The sequence below is a fragment of the Nipponia nippon genome, unplaced genomic scaffold, assembly GCF_047370975.1.
Source record: "Nipponia nippon isolate SJK-2023a ecotype South Korea unplaced genomic scaffold, ASM4737097v1 scaffold_1, whole genome shotgun sequence".
Taxonomy (NCBI): Eukaryota; Metazoa; Chordata; class Aves; order Pelecaniformes; family Threskiornithidae; genus Nipponia; species Nipponia nippon.
Window position 1 is genome coordinate 149,246,934 of NW_028262290.1, and position 12,603 is coordinate 149,259,536.

Below are 12,603 nucleotides of genomic sequence, written 5' to 3' on the forward strand. Positions count from 1 at the left end.
TATTTGTGAAATTAGCCCTCCTCACACAAAAGCTTAATAAACTTTCCTCGACAGCTGAGAAAGCTCGTCATTGACAGAGACACACATTTTGAGGTGTCAGAAAGGAGCACAGCTTGCCCCCAAAGGGCAAAAACATAAGGAAAGGATCACTTTCCCACTGAAATCCCACCTTGCTAAGGTAAAGTCCTCAATCTGTCCTGAGGCATTGCTCCCTAGTCAGAGGGCAGGTTACTGTCCAAGATCAGCAACTGCCTACATGAATCACACAGCCCAAGAAAGTCCCTTCTCACTGGCAGGATGGGAGGTACCAACACCGCCTCCACCAGGAAAATACACATGCGTCCCACACTGAAGTGCTCCCTGTGCTCCCAGCTCGGGAGCTGGCAGTGGAGGCCATGTACTTCATCTGTTACCCAACTTGCAAACTGCAGCTATCCAGAATTCTCTTTTATTCCCTTTGTAGGAAAGGTGCACTGCATAAGGAAGGATTTACAGTACACAATGACTCAGTGCTAGCATAGTTTCTTCCTCATGTTATTTTTTTGTGGAATAGTCAGTTGATCTCAGCAACCAAAAGGAAAGGTTCATATTAACAGTCCCTTCCAACTAGATTTCTGTCTATTTTTATTGTTGATTTCTTTGAACACTCAACACACGTTGTATGCAACAGTTACAATATTAAGCACAGTCAGGAAACAAAAATTCCATTTGCATTCAACTGAGCCCTGTGTTTTCCAGTTTCCATGCACTCATTCATTCTTAAATCCTGCCTCCTATTTCTTCACCTCCATATTTTAGTTTAACATCCACAAGTGTTAAATCTGCCCCTGAGTTAAAGTATGAAAAGATGCAACAGCTAATAAGGAATCCTTCTTGTCTCTCTTCCTTTAAAGAGAAAACCAGAATGCAAGCAAGCTGTTCATAGACATTATAAAGTTGCAGCATGACCCAAATTCTGCAACACAAGCTATGCTAGGCTACCTTTTAATTAAAGATTTTTTTAAACAAGGGTGAATTCCCCCCCAATCCAGGAAATCTGTTCATATTCATGATTAACATTCCTAGCAGTGTTTTGACACTTATTAGAACACTTGGTTAATGCCATCCTTCAAACAGATTCACATACAGATGCCTTCTACAATGTGAAAGAACAAGAACAGTTTAATGCAATCTGTTGCCAAAAGGTAAAACAGCTATTGCATGTACCAAGGCCACACTACGCAAAACTCCATTTTTTAGTATTTCCAAATGCAAACAAAGCTACCTTTCACCTAAAGAGAATATTGACATTTCTGGCTGTCAAAAAACATTAGTAAGAGTCATTTTGCTTCTTTAGAAAACAAACTTTGACGGTGAAGGATCTGTAAAACAACTACTAAAGGTTCAAGAAGCAAGTTTCCCAAAGCACCCTGGCTTTCCAAAGAGGCATTTTAAAACTTCAAACTATCACTAGCCGTGACTTTAAAAAACACTGTCCTACTGAGCTGGAGCCTAAAGAAAACAACTGATGATTTATACTTGAACTTCTACCACTCCGGACGACGGTGAAAATGCAGGTAGCAGCTTCAGTGATATCTGAAATAAAAGGTTTACTGAACTAGACACAGTCAATAAGGTGTCAGTCAACACAATTCTAACTTTATATAAACTCAAGTGTATATCTGTAGCCTTTACTCAAGCAGTTTTCTTATTACAAAGTTTCAACTAAATAATGTTAGGCTGAACACTAACAGGTTACAAAGCTACAGCACTCAATTACTCAGTGTTGTCAAATGAGAAAACTTCAGTGTATAAAAAGTTTCTCCTCTAATGATTTGTTGATCAAATGCCTTGCCCTCATTTGCCTAAGCACCTCACGTTTTAGTTATTTGCTCAAATGACTAGTTTGGCAGCAGGATTAGATGAACATAGTTGTGATGTGGAACGTATTTCATGTCCTAGCAGAATTAGGTTAGAAACATTTTCAAGCTTTGCGGATAATTCAGTCAATTGCAGCTTGCAGTTTAACAGTTTAGATTAGAACTAACTTGACGTATAGTCTTTTGCATTTTTTAATTACAACTGCTGGCATCCACAAGATATAAGCTAAAAGCTTCACAGCCAGCAAAAGGGGGAGGGGAGAGGCAGAAGCCAAGAGCTGGGTGGCAGCAACAGCAGGGAGCTGGGATTTCCAGTGTTCTTCAACTGTTACTTTCATCTCCCTCTTTAAGCAAAAACTAAAAGCAGTATAGAATATAATGCACATGTTTACATGCCTTCAGATACTTTAGTACAATACTTGAGCACCAGTTAACTATTCAAATTTAAAGACAACACAACACAAAGGCTGTCAACTGACTTGTTTTCTTAATAGTTCAGAATTTACTTTATGATCTCATACTAAAAGCTTCAAAGATGATGTTGTTTCTCTAGTAGTCCTTGATATAAACAGAAGTTTGAGTGTCCTTTAGTAGCAAAATGAATATTCTTTAAATCCAGAACATCACAGCTTTTGAAGTTTCCCTCTTAAAGTAAGCTCCCACCTGTATCCCCAGTTCAGCCTTAACAGTCATGTTACTATGGCAAAACTGCAGTTTGAAATTGCTTTCACATAACTAGGTTTAATACTACAGAAAAAAAGAAAACCTCTCCTACAATCCAAGTGGATATATAAAGAGACAGTTAAACTTGCATGGCATTCCACACTGCATATCATGTATTTTTAATCAAATGCAAACTTCTATCATAAAGCTTCCTTAAAAGGTTTACATAATTACTATAGTCAAGTCAAAACTGATTCTGCACCCAAGCAATTGCTACAGTAAAAAGAGAGTAGGAGCTTATTTACTGACTCTTCAGTTCAGTGACACGTCAAGGTCAAGTGATGAGGAACCTGTCCATCACTCAGCAGCTGATCTTTACAAGTTGCATAGTCAGTCGATTTTTTCTTCCCCTCTCCAAACTGCCACCCACATAGGCACGTCCCCACAACAGTGTTTGCGCAGTGTTCAAACCATCTGCCCTCCCAGCTTTCTCTCTCTCTGCTACTTCCCACCATCTTCTGGTTCATACAGCACACAACTACATGTACAAGCTTCCTCCAAAAATCACATCAGCTCACACTGCAAAGCATCTTTGGAAGCCAAGCTTTCTGTTGCAAGCACACCGGTCCATACCCTCATTACCTGTTCTCTGACCTCGGTTTTCCCTCTTTTCACTTCAGTTCCATTCACTGTGCTTGAAACTCCCTGTAAGACAAATGCCCCACCAGAAGAACTGGCTCCATTTGACAAAGGTCAGAAAGCAGCTCATCAGATCACACCAAGACTGGCTGTCCTAGCAGAAACAAATTAATTTGCCTCCTCAGTATGTGGCATGTACTGCTCCACATTCTTCACCTTCAGCTCTTGGAATAGGTGCAAACTCAAGCACAGAAAAACCCGTCCAGGATAAACTACTAACAGAGCACTGCCCTAAAGCAGCCCAATAATCACTAAGCTAAACAGACCTGTTAATTATTCAGTACCCAATACCTGTTCAGATGCTTGGCATTCTGTTCAAGGGCTTGATCACTCTCAGCAATCAAGCTACAGAACAGCTTTACACTCAGTTTTATATGCCTTTGCTGTTATTGCTCATGAACATTTAATGAATTCAACAGTGCAGTACATTTGCGTTCACTTCACACAAGATAACTGTTTAGTTTTACATCTTGGTTGTCTTTTTAAAAAAAACCTTCCACCTTTCATTAATTGATTAAAGAGAAAATTAGGATTACTACAATCAGTTACCACATGGATTTAGCAACTCTATCACATATAGCATTCACAGAATGCAACTATGCCAAAGTCTTCAATACGCCCATTTGTATTATCTTTTGTTCGTGTTGTCATTTATCTACCATTGGCATTTACAGAATGCATTCTTCCTGATAAGACAGATGCTACAGTTGAGGTTTCAAAGTTCTGCTTCCTTCAGTAAGGTCCTTCCGTTTTAGCTCAGAGATCTGGTCCCAACAAACTCAGGAATTAAATTTTACTAAAAAAAACCAAAACCCAGCCAAAACTTTTAGGTTAAGTTAGCTACAGTCTACAGCACCTCATTTTTCAAGTCAACTGGAAATTCTTTTATAGAATGGTGAAGATGTACATCCAGGCGGTGGTTTGGAGACTCCTAGATATCTGTACTTAACCTCCCTGAGAACTAGCTGGGGACACTCCAAGGTGGAAGGAACGTATTTCTGAAAAGTGGCTTCCCCCACTCACGAAACAGAAGCACTCAAATCTCCCTAAAGCAAGAGCTTGTAACATTATGTGGTACTTCTGGATGCATCTATGACTTTGAAGTTGCAGCTTCGCTGATCTGATAAGGCTTTTAATAACTCAAAGCTGGCCTTAAGGATTTATTTGTTACTTCTGACTGCTAATGGCAAAAGGCTTGGGCATTTCTAAACCGTTCACAATGTATGTTCAGCTTAGACCAAGTATTCCACATCCAAGCTGCAGTAATGTGTTTCAAAGGTTTAAATATGCCATACATGCTAGATAATGTTTACCTACTGAGTCAAAAGTCTAATTTACATTGAATATTAAGAACTGTAAATCCAGAGATCACTGTAAATAACTGAGGAGCTACGTACTGAAATAAGCAGGTAGCCCATGGATACAGGTTCCCCCTTATCCATAGTTCATGAAGCTTGTTAGACTGCTTTGTAAACATGCTGCACCACGGTCGACTTTTTGGCTGTTACTGATAGTTATTACCTCAGAATACCAGCTATAAATGAGAAGAAAGTCAAACTGGCAAGTCACAGCAGCAAGTGGCACAAGTTTCTATATTCTGAAAAAACTTTCAGGAGCCAACTACCTACCTGGAAGCCATCTAAGGAGATCTAAACAGACTGTGGTTATTACTAGCAGGTGCTCAGTAGGGAGCATTCAGGGTTTCTCTCATCACAGATATAGCCTTAAGGGATATATATCATTCCAGAGTAGCAGGAGAAACTAAGGCTTCAAAATTTACAAATAGGGGTTGTTTACGCTATGTATGCCATCCAGGCAAGGACAGAGTATGAATCAGATGGGTCAGTTGCCTCCTGGAAGAGGCTTACTGTGCTCATGCCATACAGCAGTCTCATTGAAGAAATTTGCTCTGCAATGCATTAGGCTAGCATTTACTTCAACGGGATGATGCACTGCTTCCCAATATCCATAGAGCTATACTAGGCCTGGTGTTTACCTGCCTACAAGTTACAGACTGTTCCTCACTGATCAGCACCTCAATGGCCCCAATGGAAAGTAAAGTAAGCCATTGGGGAGAGGTAGTTCAGAAGTTTAAGCTCAACCTTTGCCCAACATACTAGCACAAGAGACATCCTCCCATAGCACCACAGGTAAGACTTCAGAGGGTCACCAGTACGCTTCATTACTGTCTGTCTTCAACACAATCAGTCCCAGATCAGCCACTATCAGTATTCTTGTTGCTGGAACCCACCTGCTTTGCCATTCATATCATTACTATTATCAGTAAAAACAACTGTGGGAAATTTAAAAAGAAAGCATTTACACAGGGACAAGGAACAGGAAGCGACTTAGTACAAGCACAGCCTGATAAAACAACGGGGCAAACCCAGCCTCCATACGAAGGGGAACTAAAGCCAAAAACCCACGTTCCAGAGCGCAGGCAAATCTCAACTAAAATTCTGCATCACGAAGATCAGTACTACAACACGTGCAGTAGAAAAATGTTCAAGTGTTTTACTGAAGTGATTTGCCATAACTTGTCATTTATTTGTACTTTTCCACCATTCCTGAATTTGTGTGGGAGGTTGAAAGCTCAAGATTTTAATTACCCAATAGCTTGCAAGCTATTAAAAGCAGCATATTGCAGTCACTGAACATGTCCACCTCCTGTCCAAGGCCTTCTCTCCAGGGGACTGGCAGTCAATCCTTCACTAACAGTGAAAACAAGAAATAGAACAGACTATCCAACACACCTCTCCCTACACATAGTGAGAGGTGGTGTCAAATAAAAGTATCAAAGCTCTCAACCACTTAAATAACTGGTTGTTCCAGGAGTACGAAGTAATTTAAAGATGGGGGAGGCACAGAAGCATGCCTAACCATTCAGAAGAGTTCTAAAACCCAAGATCCCTCTCACTACCACAACCCCCAAATTAAAACCAAGATGATGAAATTCTTTCAAGTCCATTCAGTAAACAGTAATTCTTCCCATCTACTGAGGCAGAAATCCTCCATAAACACAGCCAGGCTAGCATCTACAATTCAAGTCAAGTGAACTTCCTTCCAGCATCCACAACAAAAAGGCCCATTGGTATGAAATAATACCATGTCTGTTGAGTTTCTCCAAGATAAGATGCAGTAACTCAGCTATCCCAAACACAGAGGAACTGGTAGAACTTGAAATCTCTTCTCCCCAGGTAAAGACCTTGCACAATAAAGCTGGCATTCATTCAAGGCACCAGACGATAAGGTGATCACCACCACAGCGACAACCACACCACAGCCCACAAGCAAGATTTCACTCTGTATCTTTTTAGAAACGCTATCTTGACAAAAATGATTGACTAGTCAGCTATTCCATCTCAAGGATCAAGACACATACCGAATTATTGCAGTTTAACGAACATGTAGGGCAGTGTAATAAGCACTGCCTATAATTCACAAGCTCTGTTTCAGACAGGCCCTTCCCCCAAATCCTGTGTATGTTAGACAATCAGCTAGAAGCAAATCCTTCATTTCCATCAATAATATTCCCCTGACCAGTCCTGAATAGCCTTGATAGCAAATTAGCATTTCTATGGGCCGAGACCAATTTCGCCAATGTGCCTGTGTCCTTGCAGATTTTCTTTTACTTGAAAGTTGCTTTTCATTCTGTTGATCAACTGTAAAAAAAACTGTCTCAATTTTTCTTATCATTATCTCTTTCAGGGGGAGGTAAAGGGAGAAAAGTTTCTTCATTAAGGGGAGAAGTTCATTCCAAAGGAGAGTTTAAGGGACATGCCTATATTTTATATACACACACATATACCCCACAGCGGTAACAGTGTATGAGTCTCGGTAACAAAAAATACAAGATGAATATGTATACTGATGTTTCAAAAAAACAAATTAATGTTTAACTTTCTCAGATACACTGACACGGGTTATCATCAGACCCCAGCGCATTCTGACCTGTGTGTACACAGCAGAGAACCATGGTCTTTGAGATTAAGCTTCCAATTATTACCTTACCCTCATACGTGTTTTTTACTTAAACTAAGACAAGTCCACAAGACATAGCATTCACAACACTCTGACACAGACTTTAATAGGTCGGTAAAGGAGGGCAGAAGTAGCCTACAAAACCTTTTTTTTTTTTTTTAAATAGTAAATAACTTAAAAAACCCACCCCAACACTTAGGAATTCCATTTTAATCCAGGCTGCGAACATTACAGCAAGAAACGAATCTATCCAATAGGAGAGCGATGTACAAAGCAATGCTGACTCTGACAGATGGAGCCTGGGAAGATATGTGCCAGCTGCTCTGTTAGCAGCATTTTCTGCCCAATGCAGCAAACAGTGTTCATGTTGGCTCTAGACTAAACCACTCCCCCTATTAAAAACCAAAATATATATAAAAATATTGTTGAAAGCACAATTTTCAATCCTCCTGCCAAATCCAATAGAGCAGATGTCATAGTAAACATATATGTTGGCACAACACATTGTTAATGTCAGTTGTTATAGTCTGTGTATACAATCAAAATAGCATGCAACACTGAACTAAAATGACAGAAGCAGACATGCCCATGTGTCATTTTCACACAGCCCTTGCACACTGAATTAGTAAGGCTTCAAGACTGCACATGCAGCAAGCTTAAGAAATTTGATCCGAGTCTTATTTTCTGTGTTTAACATGATTTGGACAACACAAGCTCCAGGACAGAAATCACATCTTCCACTCCTGTAAATCACTGCACACGTACATTAGCATGTACAGTTGCTTCAAAATTATGCTTTTAACTTCCTTGCAGTGCCTGTGATTTGCCTTATGACATCAAACACACAAATTTCTTCAGAGGTGACACAAAGCAGGCTCTGACATCAGCCAGAGCTCCAAATACAGACTAATGCCACCCTTAGACTGTCAGTCAGAAAAAGAAACCTTTGGCACTTCCATAGCAGTCTTCCTTCTTCAACACTAAGCAAGCTACCCAAGGCTTTGGAGCATATTATTATTTCAGCACGCTAGACAGCAGATAATAGGGAATTAGAGAACTTGCGTTCCATTTGTTTCCTTATATACTGTCTCTCAAATATTGATCTTTTGTTTTCTGTTTGTAATGGGACTTGAAATTAAAATGGCTTTCTGTTTACTTTCTTAAGTGCCAGCACCCACCCACAAGTTTTAGCTCATCTAGCAAGGACGTGCTCACTGATAAGTCAGAGACTTATTTTTCCCTTTTTTTTGTGGGAATAGGAAGGAGGCACTTTAGCATTTATTACTTACCTTAATATCCTCTTTGTAATATAGCGGCAGCAACACAGACCCTAACTGGAGTAAAAAATCAGAACTGGGTAGATTTTCATGCCATGCAAGCCTTTGAATTGAGACAGCCTGGAGTACCTGTTTTGGGTCAAAGCTCTTCAGCTCATGCTGTGTAAAAAAAAGTTCCTTTTCATAATATCGATATCAGTGGTTCCTTCTATGGATTTTATTTACCTCTTCAGTTTAGTCTCAAGGACTGGTGAGTGCTCACGCAGTCAAAAGGTTTTTATCTGAGTTTTGACAAATTAAACTGGATGAATAAGCCCAGAATACTACAATAAATCTATATCTGAAGACAAGCAACATGCTAAAATTCGATGACCTTTTATAGGTAAGCTTCCAAGACTACCTTTCTTTCCCGATCCTCACTCTGTAGTCCTCCCTACCCTCTAGGCAGGCCTGGAATCATACCACATAGCATTGAGCAAGCAAGGTTAAGACAACAAGATTTAGCATAAATGATTAAATTACAGTGTCACCTCAGCATGTCCTGGTATCACAGATTATACGCCAACAGTGCTCTGAACCCATACAACAGGGTAACCTCAACTGCTGTTTGCAAGACCGCTACATACTGAACGTCAGCATCTGCAAAAGGGTTGGTCCAAAAGCAAGCAGGTTCAAAGCTACGCTCTACACCGCAACAAGTTTCTCCCACATGGAAATGTCAGAGATGTTGCAGGACAACAAAGCAGGGAGGGAAGTGGGGAAGGAGAGCATGGAAAGTCATTAGCAGGTCTGTCCAGTTCCAGGAAGAATCTCAAGGCACTAAAATGTAGAGCCAAGAGTTACACAGGCCTTCTGACATCCAGCAAATGGCTGGACTGCAAGTGTTCCTAATTCAGGAAGAGTTCTCATGTTTAAGAAAGTCACTTTCAACACACAGCCACTGCCGAGATTTTACAGTTCAGGCAGTTCCCAAGCATCACAGTATTTTTAAAACAAAGAAAACAAGAAGAAAACAACGGTCATTACAGGGTCAAGTTCTCTTCTCATACTTTGTAGCACTACACTGCTGACTGTTTAGTGTCTTGAAGATCAATATATTCACTCCAGCAGGAAACCAGCCAAGGGCTTACATGTATCTCACAACACTGGCACAACGTGCTTAGACCAGAAACCAGTGGATCCCCAGTTTTGCAGTACCTTGCTTCCCAGCACAAGGCATACTCTCACATAGCACGCAGGCTACGCAGTGATCTCATGGTAACAAAGTAATGGACTGCAATACAAGGACTGATTGTTTTTACAAGAACTTGCATGTAAGTGGAGAAAAATCAACCTAGTTTCTGTTTCTATCTGATCACATAAACAGCTGCTAGTATTGCTTAGACTTTTCCATACTCCTGGACCTGACAGTACAATTTTTACCTGATAGTGGTTGTAAGCATGCTAAATTCAGTTTCTTTTTGAAGAATTACTTTTTATTATGTTAAAATTTGAGCCTGTGGTTAGCAACAGCATTCCAAAACCTAACATACATAAGCTCATTTGAATACCGGGTTATTTCAATGGCAGCAAGTAGGAATTTAGCTCCTCAAAAAAACCCAAACACACACAACAGAACAAAATGGGTAGCTCAAGAGACTGGAGAAGAGAAGGAGAGGGAGAGAGGAATGGCTGGTCAATAATATACCACTGTTTCTTTCCCCCAAAAAACATGAACAGGACAGTAGGTAACAAAAAGTAAATAAATACCCATCAACAGATAAAACAACTTACAGAAACCAACAGGAGACAGAAAGCAACTTCTTCAATAGGAAATAGAGTGTCAAATTCAGGAGTGAGGGGGTTGATTTGTTTTTAAACAAAGTCCGTGGAGAGACAGTTGCTGTGGTGTTAATTAGCACAGCAGCAATTCAAGTGAGTAACTTTTCCTAGAAATACAGTGCAATGCCTCTGGCAGACACAATTACAGCAAAGTTTTCTAATCCATATTGAATTCCACTGGTGTCTTGATGCTGCTCCTTCACATCATTTTAAAGACTGCTTCCCCTTCATGTACAATGTAGAGAAGGGCAGCTTTAGGCAGATGCAGGAGGTGCAGAGAGTCATACAGATGACAGCAGTGCTTGCGCTTCCATAAAACCAGATGCATAAGAATAGTCAGATCCACATCACTCCCCGTCCCTGCCTCCAGTAGTAACATAACCCCTGAACTATTCTATTTCAGCACTTGTAGTAGGGCTACCAGGACACCTTGCTACCATCTCATCTGTAATCAGCTTGACAGATGAGTGGCCTTATTACAGCCACAGAGGAGCTGTGTTCAGAGAAACAGTCCTTTCACAACAGGAACACGTCAGCCACAGTTGCGTATCCACCCATACCCACACTGCTGTCTATCTGCACATCTGTGCGCCCCAGAGGAAGATGAGCACCTGCCCCCATCTAGTTAAAACACAGGGGAGGCCAAGGGAGGACATGCGCAAGCGCGGAGCGGCATGTGGGACAGTATCTAGCATATCCAACTGCTTCAAAGCCTGGGATGGCCTCTCTATGCTGCAAGAGAGGCAAAAGAAGTCGTCCAAGCAAATTATATGCCAATTAAGTCCGCTGGCAAGGCTTAGCTACCAGAGATGAGATTCCTACTATGATGCGAGCAGATGCAAGCAAGCCCAGGACTGGAACAATTACATTTCATAAGCTCTTTTCAAAACTCTTTAATTTAAAACAGCAAGAAGCGGCTGTGTCGGTAGCAAAAAAGTTATATCCTAAAAACATGTTCTCAATTTTACCAAAGAATAGACAGTATTTACATGTAAACAAAATCCTGCATGAATAGGGGGATGGAAAATGAAAGAATTTTTATACAAAAACAGCCTAAACACTGACTATATGTCCAAAGCAAAACTGGAGACTGGTCTTTTTACCGCCTCCCCTCCTAACCAGCTCTTACAAGAGGAACTGCTTTTCAGCTTCCCACCTTGTCATTTTTTTTTAAAGGAAATGGAAAAAAAAAAGTACACACACAACACTTTTCTATTCAACAGCTACAGAAGTTCATTTTCCTAGTCACAAAAAGAGAATTTTCTTATCATCATGAATGGCCACATTTTTGCACCCATTATACTTAATGATGATGCATTTTTCTTACCTTTTGCAGTGGTTAGTTTGCATTTAGTCATTTTCTGAGGAGGCAAGAAGCTTGAATAATGAGCAAAAGATACTCACTTATGTTCTCTATTTGCATAACTCCTTCACAACTGCTCCATTAAACACCTCTTCCCCTCCAAGGCCAAGTTTGAAAAACCTCCTGCTTTATGAGACTGACAAGCATGACTCACAGTATTCCCCACATTTATTCCCCCCGGCCTCGTGGGATGTTATACAGCCAGTAAGTACCTGCTTCAGTTCATACTCCCCCACTCCCAGTGCTGCTGCAGTAACCCCTTACAGCAATCTGGGAAAAAGTAAAACTACCTTTCTAGCTGTCTGCTGTAGATAGGAAGCAAATAGTAACAGTATTTACTTTTAATGTTGTCCTTCTACCATGCCACAGTTAGCAAGAGAGAATGGCTGAAGAGAGGCACGCAGCAAAGGAGGGTTACACGCTCACCTCCATTCCTCCTGTCCTTTTACCAGAAACTTAGAGTTGCTCAAGACCCTCAACTTGCTTTTCAGTCATCCTTCAAACCATTCCCATTTTCTGTCAGCAAGGCAGAAAGTTATTCAACACATTATTTCATCAACTCTTAAGCCTTTCCCATGCCCAAGGCAGGCTCTCAAATCCCTCACATGTCCCACATTCAGGACCAAAACCAGCAACTTTTCTGCCCTCAGCAGAGGGTTAGCAGCTCACAGGTACCATATCCCTGCATACTTGGCTCCTACCCCCAATATATGAGCCTCTCTCATAATTACAATAAATACCTCCCTGTCTCTGAGCAGTGAATATTCACTGCAGAGTACTGACACGAGCTGCTTTTACAGTTCTTGTTCACGGATAGGAGGTTTCCAAAGAGGGAACACGTGCTAGAAAGACTTCCATTGACTGTTATCCTTCTCCATTGGTTTAAAGGACAGACTGCTAAAGAGGAACTAAATACACATCTAGAAATGACACTGCACTA

The 12,603-nt window shown here is 40.7% G+C and overlaps 1 protein-coding gene across 12 annotated transcripts in view; it reads right to left on the minus strand.

Moving 5' to 3' along the window:
- ABI1 (abl interactor 1) overlaps positions 1-12,603 on the minus strand; it is an 82,231-nt gene that overhangs the window by 58,635 nt on the left and 10,993 nt on the right. The window lies entirely within an intron of this gene.